Here is a 6186-nt window from a genome sequence, read left to right on the forward strand (position 1 = left end):
GGACTCGTTGGTCGTAAGTTTGACAGTGGCCAAATGCTTGGTGCGCAGAGTTCTGATTGATCCTGAAAGTAGTGCGAACATCATGCTAAGGGATACATTTGATCGGCTCGAGATCAAGCAGGCTAAAATCCATTGGGAATCCTCTACTAAGGTTTGATGGAAAACGAGTGGAGCCCGTCGGTACGGTGGAGGTAGCGGTACATGCTGCCGAGAGGGTTCTGATGGAAACCTTTGTGGTTGTTGAAATTCATCCCTCTTACAATCTTCTGATGGGCAGAGGGTGGATCCACAGAGTTCAAGGTGTTCCTTCCACTCTGCATCAGGTAATGAGATGCCTGGGGCCAGACGGGACCAAAGTGATTGACATTCACGAGGACCAGATTGCAGCTAAAGAATGTTATTCAGTAACGCTGAAGCATACCGGAAAAGGGAAAGCTCCCATTCGTTCAGCAAGTCCGAGATAGCAATTACATGAGCCTCCCTCCAAGCAGAATGGGGAGGAGGAGTCAGTGGACTTGACTGAAGAACCCCTAGTTGATGTGCAGATCGATCAGTTCCGACCGGAACGAACAACTAGAGTGGGGGAACGACTCACTGAGGAGGAGAAGCAAAACGTAGATGTATTTGCATGGAGTCACCTAGACATGCCAGGGATCGATCCTTCTGTATCTTGTCACTCCTTGAACGTTAATCCCAATGCAAAACCTGTAAAGCAGAAGCAGCGACGGTTTGCTCTCGAGCGCAACTGGATCATTGCCGAGGAGGTTGACAGGCTGCTTGATGCGGGGTTTGTAAGAGAAGTGTACTACCCTGACTGGTTATCAAATGTTGTCGTTGTGCAAAAGAAAAATGGGAAATGGCGAGTGTGCATTGATTTCACCAATTTAAACAAAGCCTGTCCGAATGATAGCTTCCCGTTGCCAAAGATTGATAAAATGGTGGATGCAACTACTGGATGTGAACGTTTGACCTTTTTAGATGCTTATTCAGGTTATAATCAGATCCCCATGGACCCTGCTAATGAAGAAAAAACTTCTTTTGTTACCAAACGCGGGACGTATTGCTACAAAGTTATGCCATTCGGGCTGAAGAAAGCCGGAGCAACTTACTAAAGACTTATTAGCAAAATTTTTAAGGGACAAATAGGGAAGACCGTGGAAGCTTACATTGATGACATGGTGGTAAAAAGTAAGAAGAAAGTTGACCATGTGAAACATCTACGAGACATATTTGATGCGTTGAGGTAATATGGAATGAAGCTCAATCCAATCAAGTGGTCATTCAGTATAAGTTCTGGCCAATTCCTGGGGCACGTGGTTAATCTTAGAGGCATCGAGGCAAGCCTTGCCCAAGCAGAAGCTTTGACTAAGAATGCCGAGCCGACGACAGTCAAAGAAGTGCAAACACTTACGGGACGGATTGCTGCACTGAGCCGGTTCATTTCTAAATTGTCAGATCGCTGCAAACCATTTTTTGACACAATATGAAGCCATGGCAGGCAAGTATGGGGGGATGAACAGCGCCTAGCGTTAACTGCTCTGAAAAAGTATATGCAGAACCTTCCGGTCCTGTCAGCTCCAGAACCGGGCGAAAAGCTATTTTTATATCTCGGAGTATTCAGTATCGCGACATATGGTGTTTTGATCCGCTATGCAGAAGGGAAGCAATATCCAGTGTTCTACATTAGCAAGACAATGACTGAGGCCGAAAGGCGTTATTCAAAGGCAGAGCGGGTGATACTCTTGCTAGTGCATGCGAAAAGAAAGCTCAGGTATTATTTTGAATCCCATCCTATCATCGTTCTAACCACTTTCCCTATCAGAATAATCCTACACAAACCAAATCTCTCAGGAAGAATGACGAAGTGGGCCATAGACTTAAGCTCATTTGATATCACATACGAACCCAGAACAGCAGTCAAAGGGCAAGCGGTGGCAGATTTTTTACTAGAATGTGATTCAGAGGACATGGAGGAAGACCTTCGTGGTTGCTTATGGAAACTCTTCGTCGATGGATCCTCAAATCAGATGGGTGTAGGCATTGGGATCAAACTGCAGACGCCGGAAGGTACATCCTTAAGTCAAGCGCTTCGGCTTGAATTTGGAGCCACGAACAATGAGGCGGAGTATGAAGCACTACTGGCAGGAATTAAGCTTGCCAAGGAGCTAAAGGTCAGGAATTTGACTATTTTTAGTGACTCGCAGTTAATTGTTCGGCAGGTGAATGGCGAGTATGAAACCAAGGATGAAACGATGGAAGCATATCATTCCGCTGTTATGCGGGAGACCAAAAATTTTGAAAAAATTGAATTAATTTAAATTCCGAGGGAGCATAACGAGGATGCCAATCGGCTAGCATGTAGTGCCTCGGGTTCTGGAGAAACATTGGCAAGGGTGATTCTAATAGGAATATTAAACCAACCATCCATTTTCGAAGAACCTTCGGGCTCAGATCCTTGGCAAGTGAATGTTATTCCATATGAGCCAAGCTGGATTGATCCGATCATAACTTACATCCGGGATAGTACTCTGCCTGAGCAAAGAGATGAGGCTAGGAAAATCAAATCGAATGCTACAAAGTACGCCATAGTGCATAACCAGTTGTACAGAAGATCTTTTTCCGGACCGTACTTAAAGTATGTCACCCTCACAGAGGCTCTGCAGATACTACGAGCTATTCATGAAGGTGTATGTGGAAACCACTCAGGGGGGAGGTCTTTAGCGTACAAAGCAATGACGCAAGGGTACTTCTGGCTGAACATGTCGCGAGATGCGGAAGAATTGTCCAGAAGGTACGATAAGTGCCAAAGGTTTGGACCACTGATTCACCAACCACCTGAGGATTTGCACGTAATGGCCACACCATGGCCTTTCGCACAGTAGGGGATGGATGTGGTTGGTCCTCTACCAACTGCAAGAGCTCAGAACAAGTATGTGCTGCTGGCTACAGATTACTTTACTAAGTGGGTGGAAGCAGAGCCGTACCCGAGCGTTACTCAAACTTATGTGAGATGGTTCATTTGGAGTAATATTATTTACCGGTTTGGTGTTCCGAGGTCAATCGTCATGGATAATGGGACCAACCTTGACAGTAAGCAAGTAAGAGGGTTGTTGGAGGAATATGGAATTAATCAAAAGCTGGCAGCAGTAAGTCACCCCTAGGCCAATTGACAGGCGGAAATCACAAATAGAACAATCTTTGCTTGTATCAAGAAGAAGCTTGAAGAAAAGAAAGGAAAATGGTTAGATGAACTGCCGAACGTCCTATGGGCTTACAGAACGACCCCAAGGCGACCGACCAGAGAAAGCCCATTCACCATGGCGTATGGTACTGAGGTAGTTATACCGGTCGAGCACTTGGTTCCGACTGTTCGAAGCTTAGCATGGAACCAAGAGCATAATGACAGTATGTTGAGGTTTAACCTTGATTTGTTGGAGGAAAAAAGAGATGCAGCGGCGGTAAGGCTCGTATCCTACCAACAGACGCTTGCGAATAGCCATAACAAAAAAGTAAAGCACAGAAACTTTACACCGGGTGATCTGGTTCTGAAAAAGAAGGTGGGGATAGTAAAAAAGATGATGCCACCATGGGAAGGTCCATACAGAATTGTAGAAGCCATAGGAAAAGGGGCATATACCTTAGAGACCATGGCTGGAAGGCTGGTTAACAAGCCTTGGAATGCTACTTCTCTGAAGAGGTATTATCAATAAAAAGTTGAATTTCAATATTGAATTTTGTTCATTTTTAATTGAATACAGGCGAATGTACAAGTTTCTGAGATTTATAAATATAATATTCCTCTTTAAGAGGTTGATTAAGTAAAAATAGCAAAGCCAAGTGGCAAGTGGCATTCTAGCCGAGCGCTAGGCACTTAAGCAAAGTAAGTGGCAGCTGGCATTATGAGCCGAATGCCAAACACTTGCTAAGAAATAAAAAGCCAAGTGGCAAGTGGCATTCTAGTCGAGCGCCAGACACTTAAGCAAAGTAAGTGGCAGCTGGCACTATGAACCGAATGCCAAACACTTGTTAAGAAATAAAAAGCTAAGTGGCAAGTGGCATTCTAGCCGAGCGCCAGGCACCTAAGCAAAGTAAGTGGCATCTGGCACTATGAGCCGAACGCCAAACACTTGCTAAAAAATAAAAAGCCAAGTGGCAAGTGGCATTCTAGCCGAACGCCAGACACCTAAGCAAAGTAAGTGGCATTTTGCACTATGAGCCGAACGCCAAACACTTGCTAAGAAATAAAAAGCCAAGTGGCAAGTGGCATTCTAGCCGACCACCAGGCACCTAAGCAAAGTAAGTGGCAGCTGACACTATGAGCTGAATGCCAAAAACTTGCCAAAAGAAATAAAAGAATGAAAGTGGCAAGTGGCATTCTAGCCGAGCGCCAACCACTTAGCAAAGTAAGTGGCCTTCAGCACCATGAGCCGAACGCCAAAAACTTGCACAAAAAACTACTTTTGCTGTGACACACTAGCTGAAAGCCAACCACTGACATACAGGGAAGAACCAGACCAGATCATTAAATTAAAGAATTTACAGAAAGAGTTTGATCAGAAGTCGGCCATCTCATTAATAATAGAGTTTAAAGAATTACAAAAACGATGAGGTATACAGATGGCAAAAAAAAGAAAAAAAAGAAAGTCAATACATCAAAAAGGTTTTAACTAAGAAGCATTTGCCTCGTCAGCTTCTTGATGGTGCTGGACTCCTCATCATTGTTGGTGTCACCATCCTCACGGGGAGGAGAGTCGAGCTGAATGACAGAATTGTTCTGTTGAGTCCTACCCTCAATAGCGTTAGAAGAATCATTCCGCTGAGGGTTATCTTCAGCGGCAGTAACAGATGGAGTCACGGTGGACAGAGGAAGAATGTCCAAAGTCAGAGCAGCAGAAGGAGTAGGAGTGATCCTGGAAGAGGCAATCTCTTGGCACTCATCAAATAGGCCCTCAACAGCGGTGGAGTCTGGATCGGCATAAATACTCGGAGGGTCAATCTCCAGCTCCCTGTCAACATCATCAGGGGTAGAACCAGTCTGACCCTCACCCAGAACACGATCGGTATAACCCTCTCGGAACCCCTGAGCATATCTGAGGGCCCCAACTCTAGAAAACCGAGCATGCAGAGCTAGCATACCACCATTTACCCTACTAATGGTGCCGAGTAAAGCATTGTGCTCGTCCAAAGCCCTTTTCTCAAAGGCCATCCGAGCGGATTGCTTATCACTCAGAAAGCGTAGCAGTTCTTCCTTTTCAGCCTTAAGGGATTCCCGCTCGGTATGCCAGACGTTCTTCTCGAGCTGCAATGCATTCCTCTCATCCTGAAGAGAGTCGGTCTCCTTCCTCAGCGAGTCCCTCTCCTTTTCAACCTTACCAAGCTGAACCATCAACCCGGTCTTCTGAGCAGCCAAAGCATCGTTCTCCTTGTTCGCTGCATTAAGGCTGTCAGAGAACGTACGAACCTTGGCGTTCATAAGCTCAACCTGCTTCTGCATAGCCATCATCCCATACAGGGTCTGAAGAGATATACAGGACAACTGGTTAAGCCGAACAGATGGTTAGAAGAAACTAAGTGTAAAGACTGTATAAAGATTTATTGACTAAGAGGCAGAAATTACCTCCATGGCAGATAAGGAAAATCGACTGAACACTTCCTTCTGAGATAGACCCTTGGCTACCTCAATGTCCTTGGGAGTCCACATGCTCCTGTAGTATGCCATAGCGGTCTGACCATCCTTGAACATGGTCTCATTCGGTTTTACAGACGATCCGTCTGTTTGAATAAAGCGAGGGTTCCATGGTGCCATTCTTGAGGCAGAGGCATGCCCAGAAGGGGTAGGAGGCCTAGTCTGAGGAGGCCTTGCTAGAGGTAGCACATTCGGCCCAGAGGGCCTAACCTTCTGTGATAAAGGAGCATCATCGAGGCTGAGGGCACTATCAGGCTGGTGCCTTTTTCCTCTTGCCTTTCCCATGTGGAAGCAGTATTAGAGCTGGGAAGATTGCTGACAGAGGGGGTCACGTTCGGACTGGCGGTCGCTGTGTTGGAGATCGGGTCAGTAGCCGTCACGATCGGATCGGTGGAAGGAGTGGTATCAGAAAGGGTAGCAGAGGAAGATGCTGAAGCTGGTGAAGAATTTGCTGCAGGGTGATAACAGGCCTGGGGGCAGTTTTCCTCCTGCCAAAGGAG

Source organism: Cornus florida, unplaced genomic scaffold, assembly GCF_030987335.1.
Source record: "Cornus florida cultivar Cherokee Brave unplaced genomic scaffold, ASM3098733v1 CherokeeBrave_3.0.0_Hap2_Chr09, whole genome shotgun sequence".
Lineage (NCBI taxonomy): Eukaryota > Viridiplantae > Streptophyta > Magnoliopsida > Cornales > Cornaceae > Cornus > Cornus florida.